This window comes from Biomphalaria glabrata, chromosome 18, assembly GCF_947242115.1.
Source record: "Biomphalaria glabrata chromosome 18, xgBioGlab47.1, whole genome shotgun sequence".
Taxonomy (NCBI): domain Eukaryota; kingdom Metazoa; phylum Mollusca; class Gastropoda; family Planorbidae; genus Biomphalaria; species Biomphalaria glabrata.
The window spans coordinates 10,261,406-10,284,211 of record NC_074728.1 but is presented as its reverse complement, the minus strand read 5'-3'; the positions used below and the strand labels follow the sequence as shown (position 1 = coordinate 10,284,211).

The 22,806-nt window shown below is 36.9% G+C and overlaps 1 protein-coding gene and 2 long non-coding RNA genes across 6 annotated transcripts in view; 2 read left to right on the top strand and 1 right to left on the bottom strand.

Annotated features, from left to right (window-relative positions):
- LOC106071265 (neogenin-like) overlaps positions 1–22,806 on the bottom strand; it is a 150,822-nt gene that overhangs the window by 87,145 nt on the left and 40,871 nt on the right. The gene's annotated exons all lie outside the window — the stretch shown is intronic.
- On the top strand, positions 3,505–4,543 carry LOC129923893 (uncharacterized). Its single transcript, XR_008775845.1, has 2 exons — positions 3,505–3,616; positions 3,976–4,543. It is a non-coding gene; the product is annotated as an uncharacterized LOC129923893 (long non-coding RNA).
- LOC106072987 (uncharacterized) lies at positions 4,568–7,101 on the top strand. Its single transcript, XR_001218690.2, has 2 exons — positions 4,568–5,109; positions 6,555–7,101. It is a non-coding gene; the product is annotated as an uncharacterized LOC106072987 (long non-coding RNA).

Sequence of the window (22,806 nt, the reverse complement as noted above, 5' to 3'; positions counted from 1 at the left end):
TTGCTCACAGATCATTGACAGTTGACTTTTGAAGTGACCACATCATTTAGCGACAGGGAGACTCGACTCTGGCCATATGATGTATTAAGTTAGTTTCTTTTACACAACGCTGTGGACTTAACCGTTACTTTGCGAAGACGTTGTGAATGAAAGTTCTCGTATCTTAATTCGGCCGTACACTGCACTCAAGCACCTACAATATTTTAACTCTTTACCAATACACTACGTATTTACTTCAGATAAATCTAAACAATGTCAGAGTTATCACCAAGTTAAGTCAATCAACATTCAATCACTAAGAGAGTGATCGCCAAGTTAAGTCAATCAACATTAAATCACAGAGAGTGACCGCCAAGTTAAAATCAATAAACATTAAATCGCAAAGGTCATTGTACAATTTAATAGTACAGGTCAAGTTGATCAATAGTTCAATAGTCAAGCCATAGGTCAGTATATATACTACAATAATAAAGGTCAAAATGGTCACTAAGTTCAGTCAAAACACAATTACATCCTTGTCAGTCACGAAGTTACTAGACTAATACTATAGCACCACTCAAATAAATGTAAATAAGCTTCCTGATGCAGTGCAAATTACACATATGCAATAGATAGTGGATAATTGTGTTTTTGGTATGTATATGGGGGGGGGGTATGAACTGGTCATACATTTCGACACCTTAAATCTAACCTTCAACAAAGCATGTGAGCGAAATTAGAATTTAATTATGCATGAATTTGACATTGGTCGTTGGGGTGACCTTTTCATGGTCATTAGAGTGTTCGTGGGCGTAATATCAGACGCAGTAAAACTGTAAATATGCAGATGTTAAACGTGTCGATCTAGAAATGTTAACCGCTGGTGTTGTGTGGTCATTACAAAGTTGTAAATATAGACCTCCCATGGGAGAACAACACAAAAGACTGGACGGGCCTGCCATTGAAAGAGGTTCTAACTAAGACAAAAGACAGAGCAATGGAGAAGGACAGTTGACGAATCTTGCATGGTGCCCCAACGGTCCAACAGACTAAAGGATAGTAAAGTAAATATAGGCATCAATTTAGCAACATAACATTCAAGCGTATGCCGGGGATCCACTCCTGAACAGAATGTAATAACACATCCACTTTGGAAGATAAAAAAAATTAAAATCACAAACTTGAATCGTAGAATAAATAATGAAACAGAATACTTTAAAAGGTACAATAGAAATAAGTTGAAACAAAAAGTCCACAGTAAAAGTACTGAAACAAAGGGTAAATAACTGATTTCGAATAGTCTCTACTCCCCTTTTTATACTTTTCGATATTAGAATCGATCTAGAACTATCCAGATTTTAATGCAGCATGAAAACTATTTTTTATTTTAATTCCCTTTGACGTTTTAAGGGCTGTTTTTTTTTACAATATTATCTATTCAAGTCAGAACTTCACGGAGGATTGGACCTGGACACAGATCTCAAAAGCCGATCTAACTATTTTCCTAGAACTTTAACAGTTGATGTATATAGCTGAGGAAAAATAACCAGCTCGTTGGCCACACGGGGAAAACTCTAATTTGAGCGTTATATTTTTTTCAAATTAAAAAAAAATTCGATTTAAAATTTCGCTAGAAACTAGATCTAGGTCTAGATCTAAGATCGGTTTTGAAAGGACTATCGCGTTCGGGAACTTCCGAATATAAGGCATTATTAATTCAAGAGTTGAATAGGTTAATGTTCAGGAAAACTCTGCGCATCTACTTATAGATGTAAAAGGCGTGCCATTGGAATATTATAAAGTGTAGTAGATCTATACATTCGTTTAACCAGAATTCTTTCTCGGGAGGAAGGGCGGGGTAACAAATGCTCTATTCTTGTTATTTTTTTAACTCTAACATACATTAGTTATTTAGAGAAAAAAATCGTTGTATAAAGGAGCCACTGTCTTTTTTTTTTTTTTAAGTATTTTTAATGTCTTTCTTTAGTTCTATCACAACTTTATCCTTTGTGTTACGAATACAAAATAAAAATAAAAACTGCCGTTGGTATTAGCTACTATTGGCACGTTTTATTGAGTGACCAAAAAAATAATAATAATAACAGGGCAATGGGCTAGTGGAAAAAAAATGGCGATCACTGCTCAAACGTTTTGCATGGTAGGGTTTGTTACAAAGTTCATTGTACCAGGTTATAGAAATCCCAAAGTCGAGAGATACAAAGTAAATGAATTGTTTTGACATTTTGCAAGATTGATCTATTTGTTTATATCATTACATATATTTTTAGGAGAAAATAAGAGTGAGTCATTTGTCACGACAATTTAATGGAATACATTATCCCTTGAACACAGCAATAAGATTGAGATCGTTAAAATAGCAACTGCTGTGTTCCAGAACAGCTTATCCTTTATGTATTTATTCACGTTTTGTAAGTTTGTATACATCATATACACATTCAAATGGCTTGACTGGACTTGATCACGTGTACACAATAAAGAATTATTTTTTTCCTTTTTAGGCTTTCTGTAGTCTCCTATCATTATTGTCCATGTCTTTCTCAATTGTATGATGAATATGAGTCTATATATAAGACACGGGTAGGTTGGGTCAATATATAGGGCACGATGATTATGGGTCTATATACATAAAGGACGTGTAAGTAGGGTCTATTGCCAGCTTGTTGATATGGTGCGCAAAGGTGCACTCGTTAAATATAATATAAAGTATCGTTCTCCGCCATGACACTAAAGGTTATTGTTTGTTTATTGCTAACTGTGAACCTAGATCTTAATTAATAATGGGTCTATATACATAAAGGACGTGTATGTAGGGTCTATTGACAGCTTCCATTAAGTTTTCTGATCTTTTTTCTTTAATGTCATCTTTGCCTCGTAGCTAGAAACATGCGGGAAGATGTTAAGAGTTAATATTTTCCAGTCATATGTGTTGATTCCGCATTCTAGACATATTAAGTTTGTGATAGACAAAATAACACAAGTCATGTTGATCAGCGATGTTGATGTTTCAAACAAAATGATATTGCTTTCACTATCTACAAGTGGAGAAAAGATGGATTTTGGAAGGCCTGGATATTCACAAATAAGTCTGGAGCTAACGTGAAATTTTCAATGTTAAAATGTAATTTACCGAAAACTTGGTTAGGGTTATTTGTTATATAAAAACACAACCTTTTTTAGAAACTAATTAATTCCTCTTATTAATAATGATGATCCCTTCCCACCCAGTTTCCTTATTAGGCTGAAGGCTTTCACCTTTAACAAAAACATAAACACACATGCGAGATTGAACAAAAAAATATCTGAATGAAGAAAAAAAAACACATTGTTCACATCCACACACAAAAAAACACACAAAAAAACAGAAGTGTCAACATTTATATAACTAAAAAGTGAGTCACGTCAGACTGACGGGGTCAATGAAGTTGTACCTGTAAATTTGACTTTTTAATCGCATGGTGGCGAGAACGTAAGGACAGAAGTATATAACGTAGGCAGAGCGAAGTGCACACAATCGAAGAAGCGAGAGCCTCACGACAATCTACTGGAGCAAGGGCCAATCTGCATCTATTTACGCCATGGCGTCTACTAACTGAAGGGACCAAATCAATGTATAAAGGTAAGCACATGATAGAGATAAGCGTAATATTCTTAGCAATACAACGAAAAAATTATAACGACATATTTGCAAAAGAGGTCTACCATACATCAAGCCATACATGTCTTGTGTCCTTATCAAACAAAGTAACTGCCAAAGTTGTGTACTCTAAGGGGGAAATAAATGATATGATGATGGAATTTATATCTAGCCCAAATCTCAATGCTTGTTATGTGGAAATTGATGACATATTTCGTTATTTAAAATGGTTGATTACTACACAATGAAGTAATCCTATTGATAACAGATAACCAGTGTTAAGTTAATGACTCATGCAATGCTAATCATTGTGAATAATTACACTTTTCTCTCTCCAACAGCCAGACAACTCAAGCTCCAAGATGACTTTCAATTCAACTGTAACGCTAAGTACATGGATACTGCTGCCACTGCTCATTGTGCTCTCTCTCGTCTCTGGCTGTCAGGCGTTGGGGGAGTACGAAGCCGCCGAGTACGAACGAACGTACTACGTCATATGCAGGATCTTTCCTTTTGACCCGTATTGCTACAATCGGGGACTGGAATAGCGACAGGAACCACGGCCAATGAAGTATACCAAGGCAGGGTCAAGGGCAATGAGAGACACTTCCTTCCAACAGCTTATTTGCGTTCTAGAGTATGGAATTCTAACTTCGGGTTCTTCTTGAAACTATAACAAATTTACTTTTGTGAACTATTACAGAAATCAGGGACTTCATTTTTAATGCAAAACTTTGATCAATCCCAAATAGTCAATGGTCTGAGAATCGTTTCGACGCATGCAATATTCTCAGGGCCGGTCGTTGACTTTAGTGTTTCATTCAATTTAAAAAAAAAAAAAAACAATGACAACAAGATGTTGACTTGACCAACAAAATAAAATTCCTAATTTGGGTGTTTTCATTCAAATGTGTTTCTTTCTTTCTTTTTTTTTAAAGGCTTGGGTTTTTAAGTAGGCTAATGTGTATGTTTATATGAAGGTAATTTTGTTTAAAGTGCAAGTGACATATAAAAAAAAAAAAAGATGAAGGGGCTGCAGGAAACAGGTCAGTGACTATCAAGTGACTACCCAAGCTGGACAGAAAGTTGTGAGAGATGTCATAACCACAACAAGAGTGTGTCTTTCAGTGTCAGTGATGAAATGAGTAGATCATCCACGTACGAGTCGGAAGCAAATTGGAAAAGAACAAGAATTAAAAAAATAGATCGATCCACATTGGATATTGCACAGGGTGTGCTGATATTTCAAAATGACCATGGTGGTCATTCGAATAAAAAGACAAAAAAAAAGCATTTAGGTAAAAGCCATACATCTTAGGAATGGTGACGTCAAAGCAATATGTTAACTTGAAAAGAAATATTTCTCTTGGATTTGTGGCTCATTTTGTAAACACTTTCTCCAAAGTATATAAAAGAAATTTCCTCTAGGACTGCAACAATCGCTTTAAAGTTGTCAACTGATCGACATCTGACTGGTAAGTGCATTTACTTTACTATATAATACTCCAAACTGTGAGATTTAAACCCAATGCCAACATATTTGTTTTGATCTGATCTTCAAAAAAGGATTTTAAAAATAAAGATACATAGTTACATTCTATTCGCGCTTTTCGAATATATATTTTTCTACATTTCTTATTATTAGCTTGCATGCTCTTCATGGGTGGAAACTAGATGGAAGGCTACTTCAGAAATGGCTCTAACGATTTTCCAAGAAATTCGACAGTTTATGTAGGTCTATATCTTTGGAAAAAAAAACACTAATTGGCCATGCAGTGAAATCTCTGGATTGACAATTATAATTTTCAAAATATGATCATCTTAAAATTAAATTTCGCTTACGTCTTTTTGGACTACGCCATCAGTGGGACTTTACCACACTCCACCCAAATGTTTGAATTCAGGAAAGAGTGGAATAAATATTAAGACGTGAACATTATGTAGAAGTTCCTGTTCACATGCCCATGTCAAATCATCCGCTGGATTGTAAATAGGAGAGCTTGATTTTGCAAAGCTTCCTAACAATAAAGAAGTCTTACAAGAAATAAATAGAATGATGAATGATAGATCACAATCAGCTACATAACGGCGAAATTATTTTTTTTTTAATGATAACTTGATCTGGACAAATGTGCTTCCGAAACGAGAGGCCCCGGGTTCGAATCTTAGCGAAGAGTAGGCTTTTTAATTTCGGGATCTTTAGAGCGCTCCTAAGTCCACCCAGTTCTAATGGGTACCTGACACAAATTAAGGAAAAAGTACTGGCCACCTGACACCCTCGTCAACTGTGGACCACATAGACAGATAACCTTTACATCATCTGCCCTATAGATCGCAAGATCTGACAGTGGGAACTTGTTACTGAAAAACAACAATGTAAAAGCTAAGCTGCAAACCTACAGACTTGTTCGAAGGATATAGCTAAATGTCTTGTTTGCGAATGCTTTGAAAACTATATATACATCCATGGTAGCTCAACTATTATCACAGTCGATAGAAGCCTATATAATATAAAGGTTTCACTTCTCTAAATTTAATGTGTTGCAGTCCTTAAAGTTATTTAGGCCATATTTTATACAAAAGAGGGGGGGGGTCAAAAATAGACATACAGTGATAAAAAAGAGAAAACACGTATATATTTACAGCCTTTATTATACTGAATTAAAAAAACATAAATTATTTAAATTATATACTTGCTCAATTAAACACAATTAATGCTTTAATTGAAAGGAAATATTTATGTGACATTAGTTTGAATAAAGGCAGTAAATATATACGTGTTTCTCCTGTTTTATCACTGTACACGTATGTTTGTACCTCCCGGTATACATCCTTGTAGATCTACATCTACTTCATGTATATTTTGTATGCTCGAAGATATAAGTGTTTCGCTCATTACTATTATCTAACTTATCTACAGACACAATGAGGAAACTGGCACTGACCGTAGCCCTGGCTCTACTATTGACCTTCGGCATCTATCTGATAGAAGCACTGCCTTTAAGCACCTTGTCGGAATTTCAATGCTTCGCTTTCTGTTACCAAGCCTTCAACTGCAGTTACAACAGCGACCCCAGATGTATTCTGTTTTGTAAACAAATCTGCACGACCAGCAGCGAAGAATAACCAAGGCACACGCCAGGGCGAAAAGTTGAAAAGACAATGCTTTCAGTATTTATGATCTGGGAAACACTTTAAATGTTTCAAATCTAATCATCTGTCCCTCATAATAATTCATGGACTGGTGGATTTTTTTTTTCTGTTGTAGTGGAAAAGCAACTGTTAAAAAAATCTTATCATAATCTAATGAATGTAACCAAATAAAAAACACTCTATACAAAACTGTGCCATGGTACTGAGCCCTACTCACCATGCCTAACGCTCTGTATAGTAATTGCTTCTGTATAGATTGTTTTGCAATCAAATAATTGTGAGTAAAGAAAATAAAAAAAATGTATGCATTTATGGTCAACGAGTTACACTGTTTTCAAATATGATGATTTCACATTACTTATTTTTAAATCAACAGTTGTCCCGGAAAAAATAAAATCAAACTGCTCTTAGTTTGTTCATGCACACAACAGATAGTAAAGAAAATGTTTACATACATTCTGGAGAAAGAAAAAAAAGGTAGTGCAACTTTCTTCATTAATCATATTTAGTCGTACAATAGCCCGAGAAGTAGGTGAAGTTTATAGTTTGTATGGAATATGCTAGACCTTATCCGCTTTGTGTCAAGAAATTCTCAATTATTGGCTCATAGTAATTTACACACACACACACACAAAAGGTAAGCGTTGCTGATGGAATATTAACATTGGAAGTGATAGCTGGTCTTTACAGTCTTCAGTGTAAACTATGGAATTTTAACATATAATATTTATCAACTTCCACCGAAAGTAATACATGTAAATTGCACTAAAGCAATCTGTGATAAAATCTAAACATTTTTTTAAAATAATTTTTCGATATTTTATAAGGCTCATATCTAACCTCAAATTGAAAAATAAGAAAAACTAGAGCTAATCGCTGGTAGCCTGGAAAGGGGGGGGGGTGATGTTCTCTATCTATATGCACAAACGAGTCCATCTGTATGTAAATAGAATGTTTGACAGCTATTGTAGCTCTATATCTAGAATTCCACTCTTAGTAGCGTCAAGTTCATGCTTATAGCATGCTCAGAGCAGTAATCTCAATTGTGGAGCGGTGGGGACAGGGGGTATCTGGGAGAAGGTTTTTATTGTGGACTGCCACCCTCCCCTTTTCACCTCCACACCTTTCTGTTACAAGAAAATATGTTTAAGTCTTGGGTCTAAAGGATATGTTGTGACAGTATCGAAAGACATATTTCCACCTGCTGTCTACAATAACAGAGGAACAGAAACAAAATTCTGTTGTTTTTTTTTTGGGAGGGAGGGGGATAGAGTTGGGATGAGGAGGATGTGAGTCGGGGTAAAGCTCAACAAATGTTACAACTGGAAGGTAACGAGATTGCGGGGAGGGGGTATACATCAACAATCCCACCATCACAAGGATCCCCAAGCACTAACAGAGAGTATTTGTAAATCCCAAGTCAGATCACTTCTATCGCCAGTCACACTCACCACACTAAATCATAACGCACAACAGTACGCCATAGAATATTACTCTACACGTGTCAGCCAGTAAAACCAAATCCTGCAAATTGATGCTGCGTTAATCTCCGTTAATCTCGAACTTTTTGGCTGGGACACTAAAGCATTTTATACACTTCACTTAATAAATGATGCCTGTTTTGTTTTGAGTAATGAAGGGGATAAGACTACTGAAAATACAGATCACATACATTGACTTTCCAACAAGTTAACTGGAGAGAGAAAAGAGAGATTTTTTTAGTTAGACCAGACTCAGCAGAAGTATAGAGGCGATGCTAAGATCAGTCGTCCCTTACGTTTTCTCAAACATACTAACATCGATTTGTGTACTGGTTTAAAAGTCCCCTCAGCTTGAGAAATGAAGAACACAGACAGATGACTTAAACAGAAGCAAATCTTCAAGTCTTTTCTCAGTTGACAGATGTAACTGAAATAGCGTACGGTCGTAGGCAAGGAAAACTTACACGTTTACAATGTTGCTAACACACACACACACACACAATAAGATAGCAACAGATGCAGTAACAACCTGATGCTCTCTCTCTCTCTCTCTCTCTCTATCTATCTCCTTAAGGTAACTCTTTTATCCTACTCTTCTCCCTCTCCTCCCCTAATGTCCTTCCGTCATCTTGCCATGTGCTGCTAATCTGTTTATCCGCAAGTGATGTACAAACTGCACATTAACACGTGGCCCGCCTCTGAGTGATATGGGCAGCATCTACGCCAAGGTGCGCCCCTTGCTGTCAAATTGATGAAACACCCACTGCACAGACGTAGTCAACATTGGCCTGAGATGCAAGACGTGCACCACGACAACACACGCACAAAAGAACTTCTATAATATTTCACTGTACCAGGTACACCACTTTTAATTTCTTAGTACCAGGTACACCACTTTTAATTTCATAGTACCAGGTACACCACTTTTAATTTCATAGTACCAGGTACACCACTTTTAATTTCATAGTACCAGGTACACCACTTTTAATTTCATAGTACCAGGTACACCACTTTTAATTTCATAGTACCAGGTACACCACTTTTAATTTCATAGTACCAGGTACACCACTTTTAATTTCAGCAAGGACAAAGAAAAGGCAAGATAAGAACTACAATATTAAAGCACACTTCACTTATAGAGAAGCCATGGGGGCAAGATGCCTAACATCATTTGTAAGCCAGTCAATACGACGTCATCCTGTACAAATCTAACAATCTGCAGGTAAAAAAAAAAATTCCTTTTAGCCAGCCCATTGCAGAACATACGATAAAAACAAAGAAGAATGAGAAATTATACTCAGTAAAATTTTTAATGCAATAATAAAATCCCTCCCGCTTTTTTTTTTTTTTTCGGTGGCTCAAGACGAGCACAATCTTTAAAACTCGGAGATGGCTGTCGAGTCCGAGCTTCCTTTTGATAAGCCGATTCCATTCATGGCACGTTAAGCTGAACCTACTACTGCACACAATTTAAATATACCTATGACCTTAAGACATTTTTAACAAGTATTATACAATTAATTATTATTTCATTTCAAACAAATTTTACAAAAGTGGAAAGGAAATACAGCGATGACTCTTTTTCATATCACATGATGGATGAGTAATGAGGATAGGAAATTATTCCCGACAAATATCGAAGACAAGAACTACCTCTAAAATTGATCAAGAAAATTAATGTGAAAATGGCGTTCTCTTTGCAGATTTATCTGACAAAACCTTGAACTTTGTGCTTTTACTTGGAGCATGTCTCTTGTCATAAATCTTTTCTTTAATCAACTATTTGTTCTTTTTTTTTATATTCATCTTTCTATCTTTTCTGTTTGTTGCATTCAAGCAGACACACTAACATACTGACAATATTAATACAGTAGAGGGAAAGCTGATATATTAATGTACAAGAAATGTATCCGTTGAACTGGTGGACCACTGGTAATTAAATCATAACTGAATAACAGAAATATTGCTAATTAAGAACCTCACACTATGCAAATCAAATGTCGCTTTCGTGAATGGGAAACAGGTGAGATGAGGTTGGGGGTAGCCAAGACACAGTGCAAGATCCATCAAAGTCAATGATCCAGGATCGATGCGTCCAAATGGCAAGATGCTCAACAAAGTGGTCTACCTCCAGCGATCTCTCATCAAAAAAGAAACATAGATCCACACGTGGGAGAGAGTGGAGGTGGGAGTGAACTAATGAGTCAAACAAATGTTCAACAATTTCTGGAAGCAGTCGATCTCAATATAAATAGTATGGGTTCAATGTTATATTTTGTGAAAAAGAAGTCTATTAACTAAGTGATTTACATCTACATCGCTAGGTAAATAAAGAAACTGTTACCCCTAGACACAAATTGGTATATCGACATAGATGGACTAAAGCTGAGGATATAAGTTTGGTATGGAACGTTTCACTGCATTGTGCCAGTTTTAGAACAGCTAGTGCTCCGCTAAATATTCATTTATAGCTTTAACTAATAGTTGCGCAAAAAGAAGCTAGTTTCAACTATTGTCTTCATATTTCAGAACCAGCTTACTGGCTCTGTGTAATGTCTACAGAATGAGCAATGAAAATTAAGTTGCATTCATCAATCAAAGAAGAATGAACTTTGAAAATAAGTTGCAGTCATCAATTAAAGAATTAGTTAATGAAACAATGAAAGATTCTACATTCTAAAAAAAAATAAAAAATGAGGCCAAGCTAATTGAATTCGTTTTGAACGGACACAAGTTTGCTTGTATTGACAAGAGAGTTCTTCAGTGTTCAATATAAAAGTGTCCCGGAAGGAAACAATATTACATGTTTTGTTCCGTTTCTATCCATAAGTAAATACAGGAATGTTCCAGGTCCCTGACACAGAACGGAAACAAAAGTCTTTGAAAAGAAGACTTTTTTTTTTCTTCTGTACAGCATCTGTGTCCATCGTCCCCCCTCCATCCCTGCCATACAATGTTCCCCCGGTTTGCTTGAAACTCTCTCCAATCTATTGGAATGATTTCATCTTCCTGCTCCGTCACACACGCCTTCATCACCCCCTCCTTTTATTCCTCTTTCCCGCTCTACACTAATCCAATCTCGCCCCTTCACATCAGTTCTGTCAATGTTCTTCTCCCTCTCCCCCGGCTTCACGCCCCCCCACCCTTTTTTTTCCCACTGATTCCTTTTTCCATTTCACGAATCCCATCCATCAAGCATATGTCGGTCTTGTAGATCAGATTTTTTTTTTTTACTCTTTTTTACTTCTGCGCTCACTTAATGTAATTTCAAGTCAGCGCCGCCTTAGAAGACGCTCACCTATCATTCAGTACAGGATTGGAGAGAGGGGTCTGTGCGTGTGCGTGTCTTAGGCTGTATCCAGTATTACCAAACTCGAGTGGGGCTGTTCAATCAAGTGTTTCATTCTGAGGTTTAATCCTCCCTAACTCACTCAACATTGACTACCTGAACTTGACTGTTTTTTTTTTTTTGTTTTTTTTTTAGGGGGGGGGAACCAAGGTGAACAAACACTGGATAGGCAAGAAAAAAGGGGGAAAAGTGAGGGTGGCGCTTTGATTTTTTTTTCTTTTCCAAACTGACAACTAGACTTTCTTATCGATAGATAACAGCTGCAGTGACCAGCTTACGGATAAGATATTTTTACATCACTGGAGCTATGTCAAATTAATATGAGATCTATGGTTCTACCTAAAAGAGGAATTTCATTTTTATGGCCGTCAAAGAATCACGCAAACAACTACAAAATCATGTATAGAGATTCTTTTTTTTTTCCAAGCGACATTCACTGTTCATTTGTATTAAGAGAAAGAGATACAATTTGGAAGGCAAAAATGTGTCGCCAATGTAAAGAAGTAAGCAAGGAGTCTATGTAGCAAGACCAAGAAGAGACGTGACTACGCACATTTCCTTTTGAAGTTTTCCAGACTTTTAACTCGAAAATTGTCTACAAACACAATAATTTTGATATTAACGCGTCGTCGTTGTCAAGAAGTTTTACAGGTTTTTTTTTGTTTGTTTTTTTTTTTGGGGGGGGGGGGGTATTATTCCTGTTTTAATGATGCTTGCGAAGACGTCTTCCACCCTGGCTTTACTCTCTACCTGAGCTAGATTGTTTTTGTTTTTTTCAATCAGTCTCAAAGTCTTCTGCCACATCAATCGCGCGAAGCTGCCTGCTCGGTCATGGGGAACAAAATGTCAGCCGGGATTTAGAAAGCGCGGCTGCGCCACTCGTTCTGATTGGACGATCACTTTGTTTCGAGGGCAAGGCTTTTGCGGAAGATGTCTTTTTTTAATCAAACATTTTCGATAAGCAATGTCTACTCTAGCTTTTAATCAATGACAAAATAATCCTAAGCTAGTCAAGATTTGAATATGTGCGCTAGAAATACTATGTAAAATACATTTTTTTAAAAATAATTCTAGATGTTTCAAAACTAAACATTCATATTTTATTTACCATTGAAAAAATAATGCCAGCATAGGAATCGAACCCACACTTTCATTACTAGTACGAGACTCTATCAAATTAGCTATCTAGCCATGCTATATTTTTCTTTTCATGTCTTGACCACCTTCTTTCCACTTTGGAGAAGAATAAAAAAAGAAAAAAGAACACAATAATGCATGCATCTAACGAGAGTACAACTGAAACAATGGAGGCCTACACAGTTAACAGTCATTCGTTTCATTTAGAGTGTCATTTTCTGTCGTATGGTTAGTGCAAAGAGCTAAGGGAAAAGTAAACATTGTGTGGTTTTACAAATGGGTGCTCTGAATAATATTTTATTACAAGAAAATATTTAAAAAAATATTTAAAAATAATAATAATAATCTTGTTTCTATAGTATCGTCCTATTTTTCGTGTTGTGTTCACTAAGACTCAGACGACCATCTATAAAGCGGACTAACTCAGCTTATACCACCACTTCTGTCATGTAAAATTTCTTTCCCTTGCTTGAGATACTAAACAAAATAATTAATTGGTTTTTTTTTTTTGTATTGATTCTTGTTTTGTCAGGTAAAAGAAATAAGAGTGCAAAATTTCAGCTTGATCCGAGAATGGGTGTGTGAAAAATAACATGTACAATAATATGTACAATATTTTTTACAAGACAGACAGAGTGAGTTGATATAAGCTTTGTAAACAAGCTTTCTCACACAATTCTTAACATTAAAAACTCTCCAAATTAAAATATTTTATCTCAAGACGACAATTAACAAAAAATGCCAGCTATAAAAGTTTCATTTTTAAAAGCTGTGAATGGCCTGCAAAAGACCACAAAGAAATAAAAAAAAAACGAGATATGAACGTAGGCTCTGTAGTGACATCAGGGATAAGCACCATCCAATCAGGAGATACAAGAACCTCTGGAGTCACTTATATTTCAAACGTTTCCTCTAATGTCGGAATGCGCGAACCTGGCAGCCGAAAGGTTTTGAAGCTCGAACTAGATCTAAGCCTAAACATTTATGGTGGTGGGTTCAAAACAGCTCATCAACTCAACATACCCAGACTCCAATCTTTTAAATCGCTTTAAAGTGCTGGGCTTTTCAAAACAACAACTTTAACAACGGGATAGGCCGGAGAGAAAGCGAGAGAGAGAAGGAGAGAGAGAGAGAAGGGGGAAAAAAGGGGGGTTCGATATACAGCAAATGCGAGAAATATTTTTTAAATGTAAAATAAAGTTGAAGCGAAGTGCTGAAGACTTTAAGATAAGAAAAATTCTTTAGTTTTCTTCACCTTCACCTATCCCTATGTCTGTTGGACCGATGGACAACACGCAAGATTTGGTCGACCGTATTTCTCAATTCCACTCTGTCTTTCGCCTTGGACAGAACCTCTTTCAATGGCAGGCACGCCCATTCTTTAATGTTGTCTTCCCATCGCTTTCTCTCTGCCTCTTCTTTTTTTTTCCTGGTACTGTCCCATGAAGGAAGGTCTTTGCGAGCCCCCCAAAGACCTTGTAATATGGCTATAGAGTTTAGGTTGGCAGTATCTAGGAAACGTTGACGAAACAGACGAAGGCATCAGATGGTTTGAGAAACACTTATGTGGAGATAGCCATTAATTGTGAGCGACGCTCTCTGTATGGTACCGGCATTTGACAGACGGGAGAGAATTTAACAGGGGGAGGCTACTACAGTGTAGCTGGCCCGCACAGGCCGACAAGAACAGGAAGTAAGAGCCTGGGGGTCAACTCAGCTGTCGTCATTAATTCTCATTGCGAAAGCGAGATATGTACTCGGAGTGTGAGTGAGTGTACTTAACTAGATCTGTTCTTTCTGTTTCTGATCTAATAGGCTCGACAGAACACAACATTTACAGCCACCACCTTTTATAATACATATATACACTCAAATATATTAACATACGCACACACACACACACAAAAGACCCATTAAACAAAAGAGAGGCATTAGTTGGAAATGGTTTCGTGGGGGGAAAAAAGGGCACAGAGTGTATTATTTTTTTTGGTACAATAGACTTAATCGAAAAACATCTACCAACGAAGGGGAGATAACCACATTAAAAAAAAAACTAGACGACTCGTCACGGAAATTCTACATTAAACATATGTTTCTCAGACATTCATCTCAAGAGAGTATTACATTTTAGAACTATACAAGCGTTGTGCTTGGAAGTTTGGGGGGGGGGGGAGGTAATTTGTTAGAAAGAAAACAAAGAGACTAGTATACCTTGACAAACTCATTTTATTAGTCAATAAATATCTTATCCAGTTATATTATTTCAATAGCACCAATATCTCGTCATTATTTTAATTTTATTTATGATAACGATATAAAATTCTATATCTCTAACTAAATACAGTGTTCCAGTCTAGACTGCTGCATTTTAATGCTTCCAAGTCAGGATCTATATAACCTAACTAGAATTTTGTACACTCTTTTAAGTATTCTGTTACAAAAGGTCACCAGAAAAGGAGGAGTTCTCTTTTAAACAAAACAACTTTTTATTTTCATGAAACTTGTTTTTACTTTGAACATTTTGTTGCTTGTTGTAGTTTTTCTTTTCTTCCAGTATTGAGACGTCTGCTCCTGATTGTAGTCCATAACAAGCCAACACAGTCAATACTTTAAACATGTCTAGGTCATTCCGCTGTTTTAGCAGCAACAAATGTCGTTTCTCTGAAGAGCCCTTCAAGGAGAATACTATTCCATGTGTGAGATCTGTTCGAATGAAGTATGGTGAACAATGGAATTGTTTCAAAAGTAACCGTTTCGTTTAAAATAGTGTGCGGGTCCAAACAGTGGCGACATATCTAGGAAGTAAGTCTAGAGTAAAAAAAAATTGTGACTTTTCCAGAAAGCGGAAGCATGCCGCTAAAGAGCACTGATTCTTACCAACCCCCGCTACATTCAATACAATTAAGTTTTTAAAAAACATGTTTATTTTTCTTAAGAGCCCATACACATGCGCATTTGTTCCATCTCCATTTTAATATACCATTTGCTACAACTAAAAGCAGGTCACCCACCTGTCGGATTGAAACGTACATGTAAAAAAATAAATACCTAAATGCCACTTTCAAATAGCGCCACGAACATCAAACCTTATGCAAACCATACTTGGCACGTAGCATCAATAGTAGCGCCCCTTTAAGCAAACGGCATACATCAAATTACATTATTAATAGAGCTCTGCATCTAGCGGTTGAGCAGACCCAAAGTATAACCAACATGACTCTCGTCTCTAGCCTCATGTAAGAAAGAAACGATTGGCGCAGACTGGCTGACAGGACTGCGTTAGACCGAGAACCCAGGAAAATGTTGGCTGCTTAATGCAACTTTCGGATCATTGCATTGACCTCTAATCATGGGATGACCATAACATAATGGCGCAAAAATGTTGTCATGTGTTTATTTGTTGAGCCACCATTCAGTTTTCTTTCTTCATTACAAAGACGAAATATGTCTTACCAAGACGGGAAAGTTCTTTAGCCATGTTATTTTGTGGCTATTGACTATCCCAACTAAAGACTAATTGTCACAAATATTCCACTACTAATACAATACTAATTATCTACCACCACGTACTATATGTAAAGCTGGGTGGGTTCAAAAATCAGAATAATAATTCTACCTGACACTGATGATAAGGGTTCGAACCCGCGACCTTCAGTTGGACAACTAGCGCTCAGACGTCCAAAGAGACTAGAGAAGACAGTTTAATAAGAAGAACGATTCAAGATTGCTTAATAATGTAAACCTACCATCACCGCGTGTGGGAGGAGGCGCTGGCTAACTGGCGCTTCAGCGGGTCCTCACGTGAGGGTTTTAATGAACTAAAGGCCAGATTAGACAGTGGAGAAGGGGGAGGACGTCTTCCAGTGTAAGATGCGAGGAAACAAACTTTGTGCGGGTCAAGTCAATACCAAGCCCACAGAGCCACTCAGAGTTTACCTAAGGATAATAGAAAAGCTAAAAAAAAGTTTTTGAGAGTTGGATGTGTGTGTTTGTGTGTGTGTGGGGGGGGGGGATCCCTGCACCAAAAACTCACATAGCTGACGTTGTGTGTAAGGCAAGCTTAGGTCAGTAGGTGTATCAGAAGTTCATGGGTCAAATAGATAAGGACCTAAGGTATTAGCACATCAGCTGTGTAGTTCTATCCGAATAGTTGTCTTTAAATTAAAAAAAAAATCAGCATGTAAAAACCAGTGTACACAATATGTTGACTTGTGGATATAGCATTTAATTATACAGTAGACCTCTGCGACCTCATTATGCTATGTGCGTAGAATCAAATAATAATTTGATTATGATTGTTCACGTAAACTTTAAAAAAAATCGTATTTAGTTAGCTGTAACTGGAGTGTAGATCTAAAGCTATAGACAGTGTACATGTTCTACGAAATGTCACATACTGGTAGTAACAGCAAACCTTACGTCTGTGATTTACTTATCCGACCAAAACATTTAAAGAAGCCGCGGTTACTCTAGCAGAGCTATTAACGATCAAAGCATGTTAAAGAAATCTATACAAGATCATAGACTATGACTGAGAAGACTTCACAGAAAGTGCAATCAGGACTTACACTATCGTGTGATATAATCTGATATAACATTGCGAGTTTGAAAAACCAAAATCTACTAATGAAGCAATAAATTCAATTAATGAATTACATATTTAAGTCTAATTTTTTTTTTAAATGAGACCCCCGAAGGCCAGCTGAGTCAAATAACCAGGTGCCATAGTTCCCAGTGTTTGCAGTGAGGAGGAGAGTCGGCAATGGGGACGTTTAGTCTGCCAGATAACATCTCCTTTCAACAGCGCAGAGACCAACATACTGGGTACTCCTCTCGCCAGGGGAAACGTCCGACTTACCAACTGTTATTAAGGGGAAGTAATCCAAACAACTCCACAACCAAATATGTTTTCAGTTGCAAGCGATTTCTGCTTAATAGGAGAGGAAGAACGAGGAACATAGGGCGACTGGAGGGCGGGGAGGGACGCGTGTCCTTACGATTTCGATCAAGTCAGTGTTCAGGCCTAGGGAAAAAAAAACTTGACAATTTTTGTTTCCCTTTGACATTAATATAAAAGTGCTTTAAATTTGAGGCGCGTTTGTTTGACGTTGGCCTCAAATACAAATGCTACAAAGTAAATTCACTACTTAGAAACAACATATTTCTTAGGCGTGCAATTCTTATTTGGATACATTGAAAGACTAGGAGATTTCTTAGATACGCAATTTGGCTTTACTGTACTGAATCGAGATACAACTATATCTTTTAATATGTGTAGAACACGGGTCGCGAATTCGAATCTCGGTGAAAACTTTGATTTTGAATTTCGGCATTTTTTAAGACGTCCAACTCTAATGGGTATCTGGAATACGCTAGGAACGTAAAAGCGCTTGGTCGTTGTGCTGGCCACATGACACCCTTGTTAGCTGTTAGTCACAAAAAAAAAAATAGATGAGCCACTTGTTAATATGTATGTGATTTCTGAAAGTTAGCAGTCATCGATTTGTACAACATTTTAAAAATGCTTTCTTTAACTGAAATTATTTTATACAAAGAATCTGGTCACGTGAGCAGGTATGAATTCTTGTAGAGGGCATGGTACTTAAACTCTGCCCCAAGATTCGAGAGTACAGGAGTGAGAGACTGAACGAATCCAACCTCTATGCAGCACCAAGAGAAAACGCACACACAACAAAGTTTTTTTTTTTTTTTTTTTAATTGACCTCAGGCTACAAATTTACAAGATTAATGGAGGCTGAAGCTATGTTATCTCAGACATCAGTGGGGCGCTGGTGAGGGTCACGGCCACAGGCGAAACCACAGCAGCCTCTGGCTTACTATCCACACAGACATAAGCTATTTCCTACCGCTTTGAAATGACTCAATGCCGGCGACAAGATAAGAACTTCTGGCAAATTAAGAACAAGGAAGATTCGGGCGGCGGTCCGTGTAACGCTATCGGTGTGTACTTCCCTACTGAGCCTACCCGCATGGCATATACAATAATACATTTTCTAGTAGTAATATAGGATTAGGAGAGATTTCTATTTTATAAACATAATTTTCTAAAGGGAAAAAAAAGTTGATAGTTTCAGGAACACAGACCATATTTTAGAGCTGAAAAAAAATACATGAAATTAATTCGCACTTATCGATTTATTCTTGATTAACAGATAAATACGTGTGCATATTATTAGTAATATGATTCAGCACCAATAGTGCTCGAGCAGCAAAGCTACTTTATACGAGTGTTCAATAGCTTTCTATGGACAAGACCACTAAGTTTCAAAACCTCTTAGGTACTGAGCAAGCTGAAAAGCAGTTCCTTAACGCACGAGAAATAGAGGTGAACACAAACGTCTTAATTGACCCGAACAAAGATAAACCAAAGATAGTCCTGCCAGCCTATCCTGGCACATACCTACCGTCACATTTTACGGGCTAGATTCTGTTCAGATTGACACACTGGTGCCAAAAGAAAGTGGTAAAACAGAGCATATGTTTGAGAACAATGCTGTAGAGACAAGGACTTCTCTAGTGCTTCACTGTCTTCTAACAGCTACACAAGGAAATAGGAAGGGGGAAAAAATCTGATTGAAATTGAAAAAAAACAACGTATGAGGTGAAAGAAGCAGAAACAATACATCAGCAACGAAGTCAGGTGAGGTCGACAGCTGATGCTAATTATCATTTCCAAGTTTGTTAGATAAAAACACAAAGCTGGTTCAAGTCAACAGCAGGAGACAAACAAAAAATACTTCTTGAACCTGGCAGTGAAAGTATCGAAGTGTTGGTACGACTGTGATTCACAGCTATATGTAAGGTCTACATGAAGTTTGACTCTTTACAGACACGCACGCTGTTCAAGTCATAAATCCTATACAACTTTTCTTTGCCAGGATACTAAATCTTACGAGAAGTCAAATTTTTTACCAAATGTATTGCAAAAAAAAAATTATGAATAGTTTTTATATACGATGGCACCGTTCATCTACAATTGTACCTTTGTTTCTTTAAAAATAACTATTCAGCTGTACATTGGTATATTTAAAAATGATACACAAACATGATATTGGTTGTTACTCAATATTCCCAGGCGTGAGTTTAGATTTAGTTCCAATGAGTAAGAACCACTGGCTCCAGATTTTTATATCTGATATTAAGTTCCGAAGACTCCATATTCATGACAAATCGTTTTGTCGTTTCAAAAACCTACAACTTACAAGCAAATCATCATGGAAAATTAGACGTTCTAACACAGGGCTATTACATACATTAGGAGGTCTACCGAGAAATACGATTATAATCTGTACAGCGATGACTGATTGGTACACGCGCCGCATAATAGATGCCACTCAAAGAGATATTAGAAAAAGCTAAAAACATAAAAGACACTTTGTTTCAATGAACATCAGAGTAATCCTTGCCAGACACTGATCACACGAATGCCTATCACATGATTTCATTAGCTCCACGGCCGAACCGAATTACAAAAACCATGAAATAAACAAGATGTTACAGACCTGACAGTGATTCCTTTCTCTGGACATGTCAGAATACAAAGCTTAACATTGTCTCTTCAGAAGAAATGAAAACGACCCAAGTGTTCCCGTATCATTATAATGTAGTGTATTACTGAAAACATTGTTGAAGATGTTGAATAATAAATTAACAAAATATTATAGTCACTTTTAGTAGAAAAAAAAAACAATACACGTGAAAAAGGTGCAAGATGTACACTCACTAGATAAAGTCACACAGAAGTAACAAATAGCTGACATCGTCCAAATAGTGGTTGTATTTGAGGGCCATTTCGGAATGTTGGTATCAACTTAATTAAACATAGGCGCCATTCAAGAACTTAAAGACCATCATCATCAACGATGTATACATATACAATTATGCACATTCTTAGATTTGTAGTCGTATTGACAATATAACTTGCTCGAAACAGTCGCTTAGCTTTAGAAGTACAGCTCATCGCTTGGTCAGTGAATACACTGTTGAACTACTTTTCAAATGTGATAAGGTTTCGCGAAAATAAATGAGTTGTTGATTTTTGTTTCAACCAATTACTGCTATTCTTCGTCACTCCCTGGTCGAATCCCTACTTTTAAAATAAATGACACAGAGAAGAAGAAAAAAAGAGGAAATATGTTACAATATTAGTTGATTTTTGAAAACGAAAGTACAATAATTTAAAAAAGCAGCCACACCGGGGAGTAAGTCAGATTAAGGAAAAACGTATCACAAAGACTTACAATTACTCCCCCCGCCCCTTTTTCTGCTAAAAACGAAAAATACTTTTTTCCCCCCTTTATTCTCTACAGTAAAGTACTGTGACTAACAGGGCCCAGTGGGTACCAAAAGTGAACGACTTATTGATGTTGAGCTAAGAGGATCAAGGCGTGTTAACAGCCAGATTGGGAAAAGATGTGCTGAAGAAAGAGAGAAACTCGGAGATAATCTGCTGGTAGATCGACGTCCAGCTGAAAGGAATAAAAAGAATGTTGTAAGACGACACACCATATGACGCCTTGAAAAAAAAACATTTTGAAATGAGAACGTAATATAAAAACATTGGCACGTTCTGTTTTTCTGTTTTTGTTTTCCAGTCTAATAAACAAACAAAAAAAAGCATAAGCGTGTGTAAGTTAGAAAGAACGAATATTTGCGTCCAATAAATCTCATTCCTATGTTATCAAAGCATAGCATTCTTACATTTTTCATTGCTATGCTCTAGTAACACACGTTTGTTAAGGTTAGAAACATGGTGGATAACAATACTTCTTTGAAAAATACGATTTCAATAGCGCCTATAGATATACTAATATAGCAATTGTGTGACTCAACTGCAACCCCTGACTTGCGTTGAATGTTCATTTAAAATGCCCTAGGTCATATACATGCCTTGAAATGCAAACAAAAAAAAAAACAGTGGAGCGTATTTTTATCCTCTTTAGATGTGCGCTATCTGCAACATCGCTCAAACACTCGAGTCAAGATAATAAACTATCCAAGAAAGAGACTCACTGGGCAGAATGTTGATTGTTACGGGTGAAGCAAGCTATTCAGATCCACGGGGGGTAAAAACCTACGCACGAAACAGGGTTTACGAACTACACCACCCGCTTCCGCCCGCATGTTGAGTGATATTGAACTCATGGGTGTATCCACTGTCGCACTTGGGGCTCACCTCTGCACTCTCCCACATCACATAACTCACAGCCTGTACCTTTTAACACCGTGGAGACCCACGGTTTATACCATCAACAATACGCTAACATCAAGTGCGGCTGGAGATTATTGTTTTACAAGCTACCAATAGACTAATATACAGAAGACAATGAGACGAAATATAGAGTTTTTCAAAGCTGATAAATTCATTATTACGAAAAAGTTTTTAGTAATAGAACATAGTATGTTGAACACAGCAACTTTAGTACGAGAGATTGGATTCCATTTCTTTTTTATTTTCTTCTCTACAGGTTCCGTGAGCCTATTTAATTTCCGTGGTTAAAATATAGCAAAAATTTGACGAATAGTTTTTTTGTGTTTGTTTGTTTTTTTTATTTCTAATTGAATTGATTCTTTATCTTCCTATGTAACATTTTAATTGTGAAATCACATTTGTCAGAAATTTAAAACTGACCCTAAAAGATAAAATGGCTGAAGAATAGTGAAAAAGAAAATACAATTCATTCCATCTGTATCTTGATATAGTCCATATTACATAGTCCATATTACAAGGTGTTCAGGGCTCGCTAAGACCTTTCTTCAGAAAAAAAGTACCAGGACAAAGAATAAGAGGCAGACAAGAGAAAGCGATGGGAAGATAAAAAGAATGGACGGGTCTGCCATTGAAAGTGGTTCTATCCAAGGCAAAAGACAGAGAGGAATGGAGAAAGACGGTCGACAAATCTTGTGTGGTGCCCCAACGGTCCAACAGAATAAGTGATAAGTGAAGGTGATCTTCATGTACAATTAGGCGGCAATCGCTTAGGTGTGGGGGTAATTGGTTTGTTTTCTATGTGTTTGTTCGCCTGTGTTTT